At 38.8% G+C, this 16,041-nt stretch overlaps 1 long non-coding RNA gene across 2 annotated transcripts; it reads left to right on the top strand.

The window, feature by feature from the left end:
* The first annotated feature begins 377 nt into the window (after positions 1-377).
* Positions 378-5,131, top strand: LOC138407502 (uncharacterized). 2 transcript variants are annotated; one of them, XR_011240936.1, is made up of 2 exons: positions 378-4,539; positions 4,767-5,131. It is a non-coding gene; the product is annotated as an uncharacterized lncRNA (long non-coding RNA). The 2 variants fall into 2 exon arrangements; XR_011240937.1 differs by having other exon boundaries at positions 378-4,620.
* The last annotated feature ends 10,910 nt before the right edge of the window (positions 5,132-16,041 follow it).

Below are 16,041 nucleotides of genomic sequence, written 5' to 3'. Positions count from 1 at the left end.
CCTTGTCAAGGAAGAAAGTGAAGCTGCCATGCTGTGGTTCACCTGTCCTTTGTGCAGAACCTGACAGCTCATATTCCTGTCTGCAGTAAAAACTGCACTTAATATACAGTAGCATTGCAAGAATACAGTGCAAGCACGTCAGTGGGGGGAAGAGGGATACTGCACATAATATATTCATGTTTGCTTAAATCAGTCTCAAGGTTAAAACAACACCTATTTCTCCTGGCGTCACATCTCTTTGGCAGAACACAGAGTTTCCATGTGCCAAACATGACACCTCCACTCACTAATACATGAGAAAATGAAGGATGAATGATAAATAAGTCTGCATTTTTCACCACCTTCCCCGATGTACCCCACCCTCATGTTATTCTCCTCTCCTAGACAGAAATACAAATAGGTCATCGAGCTTCAGCCCCCTTTTGCCCTAACATGTGATGACAGTCTTTAAATTCCAGTTTGAAGCCCCTTCCCTAAGAGAAAAAAATATGGGACACACATTTAGCATGAAAAGGTATTAATGTTTCCTGCATAAGGTACGCGAGGCGAGGGATCAAAATATGTGCTTTAGGGAAGCCATGACCGCTTTCAGGAAGCCACGACCGGGGTTGAGCAGAATGCTAAATGCCATACATCCTCAAGGTTATCTCTGAAGACAGAGCCCTTTTGGAATCTGCCTCTGCTTTATTTTCTTGAATGCATGCATCACGCCAGCCGAACGGAAAAGATGAAGGTGACTCCTGGAGCAAGTCAAACGCTCCCTCTGTGCACACTGCCCAGCGGTTGAAGGGTGTAGAACCTCGCTGTGTTCAGCAATGAATGGTTGTAATTTAAAGGGTCCGTATCAGACAGTATTCGGTCTCCGTGTGCAGTGTGTGGTTCTGTCTGTGGACCGGGACTAGGCAGAGGTACAGTATGAGCCAGGGGCTAATACAAAGCACTTAAATGTGAAAAGTGTCATTTCCATCCCCAAGTCCCTGAATATTGAAATTAGGTCATCAGTGCAGCAGAGGCCAATTTTCACCCTCATATATCAAGGCTGCCCCTGCACCCAAGGTCTCATTACACCATACATGGTCAATAAGCCATTAACATGCAGCAGACAATGTGTAATGTTCGCACAAAGACAACGTGTCTGCTGTACAGTAACAGTAGTGAGTCAGTGTTTGTGTCATACAACATTTCAGGGCAAAATACATATATTCACATGTTACATTGTGGGGAAGTAGCCCTAACTTGAACTATTCAAACTGTTGTGATGCTGGTGCTTGATTGGAAACGAACGGAGGAGCTTTTGTATGCAGAGTCCTGGCTTTTTTTCCCCCAACATCAGTTTACCACTGTGATATTCATTTGTTGGAAGCTGTGCTGCATAAACAAACAACGCCCAAGGCTACAACTGGCTGGTTAAACAACCACAGGCTGTTTTCTCTTTTCTCCACCATAGCACATTGTAAATTCCTTGTTGGACCACAACATGCTCTGCTCTGTTTATTTAACAAATAACCTGCATGTACTTATAATGGCCTTATAATATGAAATAGTATTTATCTATAGACCTCGGAGAGTGATGTTTATGATTAATGTTGAGGCTTTAATTGATTGATCACAAATAGCAGACTGTAAAAATGTGTCAAACATCATGTGAGTATGAGGGTGGAATTGTCTCAGTAATGACCAAATGTTTTACACCACATATCCCCCACTAAGTCTGTAATAATATAAACGTTCCTTTGTTTGTTGGCATCCTACATTTCTTCTTGCCATTACCCTGCAATAAACTGAAGGCATCAACATTCTTCTAACAAACCAAAGGCAGATTGAGGCCCCTGGCTGCCACTGCCGTAATAAATGGGGCAAATCATTGTCACAACCCATGTTTCTTTCTCCTTTAACGTGGTTACATGACTGTTGCCGGGACGTTTATGGACTGCCTGATCCAGTGCTGGCAGATTAAAACAAAATCAAGCCAAACCGGTTTAAACCTCTTCTGTGACGAGTCTGCCGTGTACTACACCAAAAAAACAAACATTTTATTAACAATAAAACATTGTTTTATTTCATTTTCTCGCTCCGATCTGATCTATTTTCCTCAACATTTTTTTCCCCGAGTACCTTCTTCCTGCTTGTGAAAATGGGGTTTGTATTGATGAGCTGGGCCCAATATTGATTTCCCATCATTCCTGGTGTGGACATTTTCTGGTCTATTATACTACAGTCGCAGCATATTCCCCTAGCAGCCGTAAAGTGGATATATGGACAACCTGACCTTGGCAATATGGAGATAATGAAATATCCTTAATGACCCTTCCTGAAAGATTTTACAGGCTGGACTATAGACTGCCAACCCATGTACAATAATAGTTAGCGGAGGAGGATTTTAGAGGCCCAACTAAATCTAGAGCTCCCTACACATATTGGGAGGACTGTTAACTTGTCTATTTTACTAGGTTAATGTAACCATTAAGGGCATACAGTTATATGATAGCAGCTAATATCCAAGACTGGTTTATATTTAAGGGCAGTGTCAGCCATTGCTCTCTGACTCATGCTGTTATCACAGAGAGAAGGAAAACATGGTCTTTGCTGCAGTCAGTACTTTATGTGCATGTGATGGGATTTGATATAAGAAGCAAATATGTTTAAAGTGGATGATGTTCATCCATAATAGATGCTTCTGAATAATAATAACATCTCCTGTTTAGCATACGTACACTGGGTAAATGTTTTATCACTAATGGTACTTAGGTGCAAAATTTTAAGTGTTAATAGACACAATAAAAACTGATAACATAGTCTAACATCTAACATATAATGGCTGTGTAATAACACTAATGAGATATACAGACATTTGAGGTTGTATTCATGTCTTAATAATTAATAACTATTAATAATTTATTATCATGTTTGTGACATTCATCATCAATGAAATACTAATAATCAGTATATTAACAGTCACTTTATGGCAGCCCATTACATACTTGTTATCTTATATAATTATAGAGGTATTTCAGATATTATGGGTTTGTGATTATATTTATGTTTGGAAAGGTGTAAAAAAGAAAGATTTAGTAAGAGATTGACCATCATTAACATCCAGTTTTGATTTAAGTAGTGAATGTACAAACATGATGACTTTTGTTAAAACATGTTCTCATAGTACATTGTTGCCCTTTCATGCTCAGCAACATGAAACTATAAACTAAAATGTATAACTGCACATATCTGATACTTACATACAAAATGCACACTTTGAATTAGGTGTCATTTACTAGACTAGGATAACATAATATTATGAAGTGTTTATTTGTGGATTTATTGCGTTGTCTGGATAGCATTATAGCTGAAACAGGCACGTCCACGTTTTTGTGAAGGTTCAAGGTTTTACTCAACAAATATTCTTGTAGCAGTGTTATACAAATGTTACAGTGTGTCACATGGTTGTAACTTTCATGTGCTTTTAAGTGCTTCTACATGTGTAAAGTGTGTGTTTGAAGCTGCACAAAGATGTGATTATAACTAAAGAAGAGATGTGGTTGTGTGGTATGTCCCCAGCTATGTTTAACTGTTATCAAGCAATTATTAGTTGTTCATACACCATTTATAAACATGATATCATAGATTGTGTATACAAATTAATAACATGGTGCCTCCCCAAAAGTAGAGCCAACCCATCCTGATTGCCCCCTGCTGACTGGCAGCAGCATTGGTCTCCTTCATATTAGCCCATGGGGCATTGGCAAAAACTAAAAAGTCCTGATCTACAACTCAGAATGACTGATTGGTCGAGTGCATGTATTGGCAGGATACCGATACTGCAGCTCCATCCCTTGATTGCTACTACACAGACTGACATCATCAGTGCAAGATGGTGGCGTTTGTGTAATTGGTATAATTTGGCTTCATTTCTGGATAGTGCATCGTTCTTCTTATATACAGTGAATGGTATTCTGTACTGTTAACAAATACTCAAAATCTGTATATCTGCATTCAACCTCAATATCATGTATTAAAACCATTGATTCACTGTGTATAGTCCTTAAAAATGCGAAGTAGTTAAAATAAAGTTTTGCCATAATAAGGATTCCATGAAGCTGCAGCCAAAGAAAGGGAGAAGAAATGCTTGTCTGAACTCAAGTAGTACTGTAGGTATTTAGGTGTCAGAGCTGGTTAGGTGTCAGCAGGTGAAAAAGGGAGATCATTATTCACATGTCATGCTGACAGTTGTTTCAGAGATACGCGCCGATAGCAGCTGATAATCATCCCCAGAGCGAAGCAACAATGAACTTGCCCTACCACTCCACTGTCTTCAGAACACTTCAAACATGCTCCACTTCAAACACAAAAGAAGCCATCTTCCTTTGATGTCATTGTCAAAAGATGAGTTTTGTTCCATCACATTTAAACTCCACCCCCTCTGCTGAAACCTAGACGGAGACGTGCAAGAAACAGATTTTGAACATGAAAAGAGCAGCTGTGTTGGCTGATACAGCCCTCTATCCCCAGGCTGCCACCTCTCTCCACTTTTGCCTCAGCAAAGTAGGAAATACACTCTGAGCGGTGTATTACGGCAGTAAACAATGTTTATTCGGTTTCGCAGATGGAGGCAATCATGTTAATGTGAATAATGTTTACAGAGTATATGGTGCAGAATGCATAATCATCGTTGAATCTCTTGCTATGATCTAACAATAAGGATCTATGGTAAGCCAATGAGGAGTCGTTGGAATATGCAGCATAATATCTCCAGCTTTCTCTTTGTGCAGGTCCCTTTACTAAACGGGACCTGGTTGCAGAGGCAGCTGGCTGAGCGTGTCTGCTCCTGCTGAAATCTCACCACAGACACGGCTGCACTGTAATGACTATAATCACGGCAGATAAGCAACTAGTGCATGGGAAGGAGGGTGGAGATCAGAGGGCGAAAGAAATAGAAGGAGAGAAGAAGTAATTGAATCTTTTAGAGGCACATTCAGATGAAAGCATTTGGCTGTGTGGGAGATGCTTTTCAGTGAATGACATTTAGATTACAGAGGTGCCCTCTTCACCATCACGGTCAATACCACCTTCTCCACAATAGCACACTCCTAAGTCTCAGTAACGCTGCTCTCACAATAAAGAGGGTATTTCAGCAGTGATGTGGATTTTTTGGGGGGGATGTCGAGGTCTCTGTGTGGATTTAGCAGGGAAACACTTGTTCTGCATTAAAATACATTATCATTTCTATAGCAGGTTATCTGCTTTGACTGCCTTGCATGGTCATCATCAGTATCACTCTTATCATGATGCATCACCACCAGAACAGTTGTTACATTCAAATGTAAGGATGTTCAGTTCCTGCTGCTGTATGGTCATTTGAAATATTCATTGAAATGCCTTATCAAAATGTAACCCACGGCAACTTACTCCCCCAGCAACCCCCTCCACCCGCCTGCTTTTATCCTTTCTAGCCCCTGTATTGACACAGACCGGCATATTCCTAATATTAGAGGGATCACATCTTGCCCCGGTGACACACTTCAAATGTATCTCAGATTAATGATATATCATGGTAAGGGATCTACAAAAACCATTAGTAAGCCTGACACTTTGACGTCAGATTTTAAAAAATTTCCAAGTAATCTTTTTGATTTATGAAAGTGTGTCCAGGTTCATCGGGAGTGATTCCAGATTTATCACATCCTGGTTAGAATTATTAATGATTTTCAATTTGTAAATCTGATGCTGCCATGTTCAGAGGAGCTCCGCGGAATCACCAAAGGCTGATTTCAGAGTCCCAGGCTTGCTCCTGAAGCATGATTACTTTATCAAAATATTGCTACCTATGACTTACATTTCACTTATTTTCCACTCTTGCAGAGCTGTTCCCATCACCTTCATTTCTCTCTCCTCACGTACGAACGCCACACACATTTTTCAAAAAGCCACTTCTAAACACCAGAGCAGCCACAGCTTATGTCATTGCTTGGCTAATCTTCTGAAGTTAGACATTGCACTATTAGTTCCAAGTTCCTGACACATGCACTTTTAAGGACCCACTGTGTCAACATGTCAAATGGGATGTGGCGCGCAGACGGCTGTACATTGCAATCTTTCTCAGTGTTGAAGAGAAGCACGGCTAAGATCATCATCACTTTCCAAAGATAGCCAGCTACGTGTTGATGCCCAGGTTTGCTTTGATGTCATGTCAATGCATCAGTACAACTGCTTTTCTGCTACTTACTGTGAACGCTCTGCACTGAAATCATTTCTGCGTGCGCTGTCCTTTGTGTGGCATATGCCCGTTCAGACATGAATAAGAATGGCACTTTGCAAGTAAGCACTATGAACACATAACAAGATGTATGGGTGTGACACCTTTTGCTGAAATGTGCTTTTCCGCTGGAGCCGCTCAGAAAAGCGGTTGACATGGACTATAAACATATAAAGACCTCACAGCCGGGCTTGTTTTATAGGAGCACCTCATAATTACTTGAAATGCTCGACTCCATAAATTATAGGGTGACGATTTTACCAGCATTTCTGGCTAATTTTTGTTCCTCATGTCCTCGTGATGGGTCCCACTTCAAAGAGAATCGGTGGATGTATGAAAGTGTTGATAAACCTCTTAAATACAGCCCTTCACCACAGCCATGATTCACTGCTGATAGTTCCAAAATAAATGTGTTTTTCCTGGTGTCTCTTTACTTATTCAGCAGACTCAGCTGCATTGTTGGTGCAAGTGGTGAAGTTGCAATGATCATCCACATTAAATGTAGTTGTAGTTTGATAAAAAAAAATGTGTATGATGATGGAAAAACACACTGCAAGCCAGTTAGCCAGTCAGCAGTTTTTTTTTACATTGTTTTTATTGGTCACTCATAATGGATCACAATTTTTCATTGCTTCGTAATGTGAATAAAACTTTAATTCATTACTTAATACACTGAGAAATTACATTGAATGTTGAATGAATAGTTTGACAGTTCCAACATATGTCAATGCTCTGTTTTAGCTAAAAGTTAAAAATCATTTTTTAATGGCAAACTGTATACATTTCTTTCACCTTTCCAGATCTTTAGTGAGGTTGAGAGATGGATTATGTTGACTTCATACAGAGCCAGGCTACCAGCCTCATGTTTTCAGTCGTCTTTATGTTAAGCCTAACTAACCATGAGAGGGCTATCCATCTTCCCATCTTACATTGAGGAAAGTGATATTTCCTGAAATATGATAATTCCCAAAACTTTTTGCTCTAAATTAACAACTTTTTTCTCTCTAACTGTTAACTATTAACATAACATAAATGCTAATGATAATTATGGCCCCTATGACTCAGCTTATGGCCTGTCTCTCTCTCTGCAACCCACACAGACACAATCATCCTGCACATTGATTAAACTGGAACAATTGCAAATGTGAGGAACACCAGAGTGTTAACTAGTAAACAGACAACTTGGCATTGATTTCTCTGCTACAGAAAGCCCAGCCAGAGCACGGCATGTAGCACATTGAAGTTGGACCAAATTCACTTACACAGAAAAAAAAGAGTACACAATATTCCTTGTATTAGCTGCAACACTGCCTGCTGTGCTGCTGGTTGTGTTTTGAAATTATAGAAAACAATGAAGAATATCTGCCATTGAATTGCTGCCACATGATTCTTTGTGCCTTCTGTGTCCTGTGGCTGTTTTTCCACTGTGCGCAACAAGGTGGACTGTAACTGTAAGAATCAGGATATGTTGAAATATTTCCCAATAATTTAAAACATTAATTCAAGAACTGAAGGCAGATACATGCAACACTGAATTTGTTTTATTGCTCCAGAAACCAGTTTCCCCGATGTAATAAATGCTTTGTGAGCTGTTGCACATTGGTGCCAAACTGTGTAGTGCTCCGTGAAAACATGAACCTAATGCTCTATCTGTTGTTTCCCTATTAAATTGCTTTAAAATTACAAAACAGCAATAATGAAATGTGAAGAAACTGAATAATATAAACTAGGGGGACAATACGGATATTGTCCCCTGTAGAATATGGTTACATGTTACTTGAGTATTGTTGCCTATATGTTACCAAAAGTCATTGTAAGGGAACAAACAGCCTTTATGTACCCATGGGTCTCCTGTATGTAAAGTTTATACTACTATAATAAAAAAGATTTTTAAATAAGAACACATGTTATATATATATATATAGAGAGAGAGAGAGAGAGAGAGAGAGAGAGAGAGAGATAGAAATAAAGAAATAGTTCACCCTTATTTGTCTGTCCATTAACTAGCTGCTGGTTAGCTTAGCTTAGCATAAATACTGGAAATAAAGGGAAATAGTTAGCCTGACTCTGACAATCAACAAAATATCCTGAGCAAGTGTGATGTTCTCCACAAAATGCACAATTTTCTGCACAATTTCCTGCACATTTTATATTTTCTATTGTGGTATCTTTCAATTTTTTGGCTTTGTTTTTTTGGCAATGCAAAGCATTTAAGGTAAGTATAGAGTTTTACTATTATTATTGTGAACTAAGTAAACATGCAATAAGATTTAAAGTTGAGACTTCTATTCACTGTGGGGAGACTTATAAACAGCCGATAAGTCTGCGCTGTTTTTGTAATAAATTAAAATACAGTCAGACGAGTTCAAGTGTTACCAAGCGGGACAAATTGCTTTTCTGTTTAATTGGTTCCTTTTATTTTTGTTTTTACAGTTGTTTTGCCAATTGGTGAATCAGTGTGATACAGTGTTTATTGCTTTTTGGTAAAGAGCCCAGGGGACTTTGTGTGTTGCTGTGGAAATAATTAACAGAGATGGAGGGGTGGCAGCAGAAGAATTTCAAATGAAATGACGGCTGTCTCCCCACAATCACACATTTAAATTCTTCTTGGTTTTCTTACTGCTGATTTTTGTGTTTCCTCTTAATGTTGTCCTGGAGTGCAGTGTTTTTACCGTATGGTGAGAAAAGCTTTTTTAACTCTTCCGTGAATATTCAAATATTTAGCACTGACTTTGTCAGTTCTTTGGTCTAAATGCAAAGGGGGGATGGTACCCAACCCTCTCATCCTATTCCCATTATGTGTTCTTGTATGTACATGAGGCTCTCAACCCTAAAGAGTTGCCCACAAGAAAGGCTGTAATATATGTTGCTCCATTTCACTTGTAAGAGCTTAAGATGATCTAGACATACTTAGGAGATTGGATGAAGGAGTCACACCTAAATCTTTATATTTTGTCAATAGCAACCCCATTTAACATTTTGACCCTATTCAGCTGCACCCTTTATTCAAATTTGCATTTAATTTGAGCAGGTAGTAAATATGCTCAAAGAAGAAATAGAGCTATGCTGATTATTCCTGAGTGTTGAAAGATGGTTATGTGAAAGCTTTTCTCTCAACAGTTAAACTAGTACAGTAAACCTGTCTGTGTGGAATGTACTGTTAGCTTGACGTGTGTTGATGCTTTGGAGCTACTTACATAATTATTCCTTGTCATTAGTGAGGCATCCTCAGTTAAACAGTTATACAATATGTTGTCATGTTTAATTGTTTGTGTGATGGAGGTTGTGTGCTGTCTGTGGTGCAGAGTGATTTTAGAAAACTTTGTGTTCATTCTACCTGGTTAAACTGTAATGAAGTGGTTGTGTATCCATGATCAACTAGATTCTTTTTTTTTTACACAGATAGAAAAGTAGGTGGATAAAAGGGTTTCAGTTTGGACTGTATACAATAATATCTCTGGTAATATCACATAGATAGTCCCTCTCCTATGATGTCACACTTTGTGGAAAAAGTGTTTCGTAGGCATTCTTGGTGGGATCAGAGTGTGAAACCACGTCGCTCTCTCCCTGCCAGTTTGTGCCGTCCTGACAGGCTTTGACAAAGAGAGCTGCCAGCTAACAGACTTGACAACAAGTGCCTGCGACAACCATACAAATTAAGGATGACTTATGATGAAGTATTGTGGTCTGAGCAGCAAGACAGAAAGTACCAGGACTTAATTTGTGTCAGACCAGCAATGATGGTAATGAATTCCTGTGGTCGGGTTGGACTCTGTGCCAAGGTCTTGAAATTCATGCAGTGAAGATCCTGCATGTAGATTGAAAATACACAGCGCAGTCATTTATTGCTGGAGCAGTTCTCCAATGCAGACCTCTTTTTTATTTTAAGTGAATCATTTCTTCGATTTTAAGTCCTTCCCAATTTTTGTATAGAACATATTTTTTGGTCATACCTCTGACCACAATTTTCTCGTTCATTTTATGCTGGAAGGTTCTCAGGCACTGGAGGCTGATCATTTTATCCATACAGTAAATGACCTTTTATTGAGAATGTCAATAGGAGGATCTGGTTACCTATGTTGAGGGAGAGGGAGGAACTTAATTGCTCCCAGTGAGTGCAGTCTGAGGACTTGATTAGACCTTGAACCACTTCTCATGTTTTTCATTTGTGTGGTGACGACCTTCCTCCCGACTGAAATCAGCCCGGGCTCATTCCATGTCCACCGCTCTCTGGAGATTCATGCCCCAGTGACTCCGACTGACTGCTGACTTCATTCTAGTAACTCTGAAAGGAATCTGTTAACTCTTTAAAAAGCAGATAGGCTTCATTAAATATATTGTAAAAAGGGTATTTCATTATTTCTCATAGCAGTTTGTTATCTTACAGATAAAATCTAAGTGCCACATGTCTCAAATTAGCTTAAAAACAGCTTTAGCTTTACATAAAAAAGTATATTTTAGTATTTATAGATAATCTTGTACCTAAATTTAGAATTGCTGATCCCTGAACATCAGCAATTTCTGATTCTTTGCTTAACTGAAAATACTATTGAATTTCCTACTTAATGATACTGTAAAACAAGATAGTGAAAATCTTGGTGGCAGGTATAGGGCTGCTGTCTTCTTTTAAACCTGCTTCTGCTATTTTTATTAGATCAAGGAACTACAGCCTCAAAAAAAAAGAGGAGGAGAAAAAAAACGGAAATCACAATTATAGCGCTCAACTGACCCACCTGCCATTAACAAGATGAATTAGCCGGGTCCATGCTAGTGACAACAACTACAGAGGGAAAATGATCCTGGTGCCTCATAGACCTGGGCTCCCAGACACCACCAGGAAGCAGACAGGGGCCGCTCGGACCCCAGAGACCCTGAGAGAGAGGGAGGGAGAGAGGGGGCAGATAGAGGGAGGGAGGGAGGGAGAGAGAGCAATAAACAAGATAAACACATTTACTAAGGCTGCGATTGTGTGGAAGAGTGATAGAGGTTTACTTCTTGTGCAATAAAATAAATTATGCAGCACAGTGGTGCAGATTGTAGCACAGATCAACATAGTAGCCACACTGGTTCCTTTGCTTTCTGTGTTGGTTCTTAAAGCACACTGGAGCTTAATGCAGAGAAACGTGAAAAGGCTCATGAATGCAAAGGGTGTTGTTTCAGTGCCTCTGACTGGTTTGCCACAAAGATTACAGTTATTCTTCCTTTGATTTAATCTTGATAAGTCCACGTCAGTTTGGCAAAATGCTGCTGTATCAAAACATACAGTTGTTCTCTGAGGCTATGAAGGAAGTTTCATTTTATCTTGATGAACCTTGTATGATGTTGCAATGTAAGGACTAATGCACAGGGAGATGCTAAGAGAACAAGATATTAAAACAAAAATAATACAGTGTGTGTGTATACAATATACAATACAATACAACTGTATTAATCTTAAGGGCAATTTGGTTTAGGGCAATTCAAAATAAATCCAAGATACAGACATGCACTGACAAACATCCAGTAAACAATGACACAATAAAACACAAATAAAAGAGCTCTTTAGTTGTGTTGCACTAAAATTGCAATTTCTGTTAAACTAAATTTCTATCTCCTAAAATATTAAAAGTTATGATTATGAATGAATAAATAATGACAATATACTGTATGTGTGTGTTCACTTTAGGTAACTAAATATCACCCGTAATGCATTTTAATCCTGCACATCTCTTGTCTGAACATAAATGCTGAAATCCTCATGATGCAATTTAATAGCAACTTTTGTTAGAGCTGCTCGACTGGGAAATGCCCCGTAGTTTGTAACACAGGATTTTGGTTACAAAAAAAGAGTTCACTCAGACTTCAGACAGCTTCAGACAGCTCCTTTCACAGCCACAGGAAAAAAAACATGTTTTCACATTCCTCCTGGTGAGCTCACTGAAATTCACGTGTAAAGTCTCTAGACTCTCTCACACTCCTACGTCAAGATCCCAGGATGATTATGAAAAGGGAGAATTACGCATATTTATTTTGAGAAATGCAGGAAAATTCTCTCTGCCTCGATCCTGTAATTACCACTTGTGGCCTCATTGGCTGATGTGCAGTGAAAAACAAATATGCAGAATTCATCACAGGAAGTCTTATCATATGTTGTGAACAACCTTGGCTAAAGTTAAATCATGCATCCTCTAAACTCAAATCAAACACAGTTTTAAGAATGAGAAAATGTGACCGTGTGTGTTAAGTGCAGAGTAAAAGCTTCACAGTCTTAAATGTAGACAGGCAATAATTACAATTTCACGTCTCAAATGAGCTTATGTGGCTGTAAGTTCAATTGTTATGTCAGAGATGGTTACAAAGACCAGATGTGCACTAGAGAATGTGGTGGAGGACGTTACCCAAGGACAATTTTTTCACACACCACCAGATTAAAGTGACAAGAAGCCCAAACGTAAGGATCAAAAATCTTGCGCAATACAAAGGAAATGACTACAAATCCTCTCCATGATAATTTTTCTCATATGGTCAATATGTGTATGCTTGTCAGGTCTGATAGCCAGGGGTCGTTGGATGACTGATGGCATGTAAAATATGACTTCATGCCGGTGGGCAGCTTTTTTTTTGAGCTCTGCACCAGTGAGGTCACTGGTCTCCTAATGACTTCCTCAGGCTTCATTGTCAGCCTCCTTCTCTGCAGCACAGGTCTCCCTCTCCACAGTGCATGGGCCCAAACACACGGCTGTAGCCTCTCTGCTTATTTTTCTTTATCAAAGGTAGAAGGTACATATATAGAATCATTTTTTAATAATTCTAAAACCTTGTCAATGTACAAAATGTGTTGAAAATGTTATTCACAAAGTGACCATTACATCGATTGATTTAAATGAAAAAATAGGATAAATGTATGTCTTAATTAATCAGCAGTAAATGATTACATTTCTTTTTTCATTATTTCTTCAAATTATTTTTAATGTAATTTCAAAGACTGGATAATAATGCTTTTATTACATTAACCATGTAATGACATACATCCGGCTGACTTGTATAGGATTAAAAATCCCATCAAAGTCCCTGTGAGAGAAACCTGTGCAATGGTGTTTGTGAGCTCAAGTTCTGGTCGCTGGACAAATATGTCCTCGGTATAACCGCCTCACATCTGTATTTGTTCTGCTCTGAATCATAGGTGGCCCAAAGCTGTCTTGATAAATAGCTACTCCAGGCAAGTATGGTGTATGCTCTCTGACACTATAGGTCACATAACCTTGTTGTCGGGACTAAGACTAATGCAATGTGAAGTGTCAAGTTATTATACTGAAACTAGACTGTGGAGCGGAACCTGAGCCACTGTGGTGATAGCAAGAAGGTGATACAAGGCAAGGTGAATGTAAAAAGGTCATAAAAGGAGGAGATACAGAGCAAATGAGAGGGTATGGAAGGGAAAATATTTGACACTAAGTGGATCTTGTTGGAGGTGAGAGGGGGCACCGAGGTTCGAGGTAGTCAAAGAAATCATAATTGGCTGCTCTGAGCCGGAGCGATGCAAAACACAACGCTGACTTGATAGTTGCACATGATGCCAGGAAGGGAATGTGTTTGTTTATTTCAGGAGAACTAAATAATGCAGTAATAATCCTCCTCACCATGTCTCCCGAGCAAATGCCTCAGCACCTGTCAAGAATTTGCAGTATGTTGTCTATTGAGAGAGTTGCAAGGAGAAAACATGTTATTATTACAAAGCCAAGTAAACTAAAGTAATTGTCTGCAGATGGCAAAAACAAGCCACAGCTGTTAATACAGTGTGAAACATAAGATATGAAATATAAATGTAGCAGCGAGGGACTGAGAACAAACTGCATCAGACCAAAAGCTAACGACTTCCCATTACACCGTGTAGCCTATAGCCACGCTGCACCAGTACACGCAGGAGGGAAGATGTTTCGTAAAAATTATTTCTTCTTTCGAGTAATTATCAAAGTCAAAGCAGCCGGGTGGATATCAGGTTTGGATCCATTTCAGTCCAATAACAATTCACTCACTTGTTATTAAACTGGAGTAGTGTGTATTTCGTTTTCATGAAAAATGTTGTCTGTTCTAAATAATCATAGTGAACATGATGGTCACAACGTCACCTTAACCAATAGATCCAGGTTTGGGAGATGCTCTTTTTTGTACTGTCTGCCCAGGACATAAATGAGGAGATCACATATCTCTCACATATAGCTAAAGTCCATAGCCACTTAGCTTAGCATAAAGCTTATATACAGTATATATATATATATATATATATATATACACGTTTTCTCGCATTGTTTAAATTAAATCTAATGTGCTAACTGTAGAGGCCATTGAATGTATATAAACAATCACAAAGCATCTTGAATTCCTCCCAATAAGTCAAAAATATCCTGGATACAAACTCTACCGTCTGTACATTTGGTGCCAAGGTCGGCGCAGTAGCGATCGGGAAATCAAATCTAAGAATTGTGGTCACACCGATGCACATGCTTATCCAAGTGTTACTCAGTCTCATCCGTCAATCACAATGATTCATCCTGTTGTTACAGCATTAAATAAAAATCAAACTTACTTGAAACACTTGAAAAACATCAGTGTGATGAGAACTACCCAAAATAACAAAAACCTGAAGAATTTTCACATATATTTTAACTTTTTTATATGGTCCAAGTCCCATTCACTAACAAAGAGGAGTTCTAAATGTATTACCTAGAGTGCAGGCAGCCACCAGTTGACGATTAACTGATGAGAGAGACGTGGGCTGTAATTTAGCTAGCATCTAATGTTTCCTATTATGAGGCAGTTCCATAAAACTCTGGGATAGATGTGTTGCTCAAAATTAAAAGAATTCAATTAGTGTGAATGTGTCTTGGTGTCATTGTGACATTGGGTGATTTCACATTTATTTGTCTTTTTCCACTGACTTGTATAGAGAGACACGATACACAAACTGTTTGTTTCTTTGGAAAAGCCTCCACCGCTGACATACTACACAGGACAGAACACCACCAGGCTCATGAGGACAAAGAGACACACTGAGATCATTATGAAGCATCCTAACACTCTCTATGTGATGATCTGTATCTGTGCTGCTAAGACAATGGCTTAGGTACAGTCCAGCTGCACAAAGAACAAATGACTGCTCCGTCCTCTGTAGACTCGTGCACATGGACACCTACTGCAGAAACAACATCCAGGTTATAAACCTCAAATATAAATCTGGCTGTAAAGCTTCTTTAATACTTCAATGCTGCTCTGAATACTTGCCGAAGCTTTTGATAATGATGCCCAGCATGTGGCCATCCTCTTTTGAATCATCACATCTCCAGCATTTGAACATGTAGCAGGGGATATTTAACAAACCATTTTATATTGTGGAAAAAAAACATCACAACAGTACATGTTGTCACTTTAGGTAGACTTGTCACTTTATACCTTTTTTTTGAGCTTGTAAATGAATTTGGTCTGTTGTCTGGTATACTTAGTCAATGACCCACTCGCCTAATCTTGAATAACAAATTGCCTCAGCCCCTTTATCTTTTTTCCAGACGTTGACAGCAGGATCGTTTGTTTTTGGATGTCAGGATATACATCCAAGTGAAAAGAAGGAGACAGAGACAAAAAAACTGGGAGAGAGATGAGAATGTGAAGAAATCCTGGTGAGCACTAAATAAAATGAAATTAAACTTCAAAAGCTGCTATGAAAAAAATGTTTTAAAAATTAGATTAAAAATTGCTATTTCATTACTTTAATTTTGTGAATCAATTAATATAATATATTTTCTGATAAGACATGA

Source organism: Paralichthys olivaceus, chromosome 4, assembly GCF_024713975.1.
Source record: "Paralichthys olivaceus isolate ysfri-2021 chromosome 4, ASM2471397v2, whole genome shotgun sequence".
NCBI lineage: Eukaryota > Metazoa > Chordata > Actinopteri > Pleuronectiformes > Paralichthyidae > Paralichthys > Paralichthys olivaceus.
The sequence above is the reverse complement of the archived record's forward strand: the minus strand, read 5'-3'. Positions and strand labels throughout refer to the sequence as shown.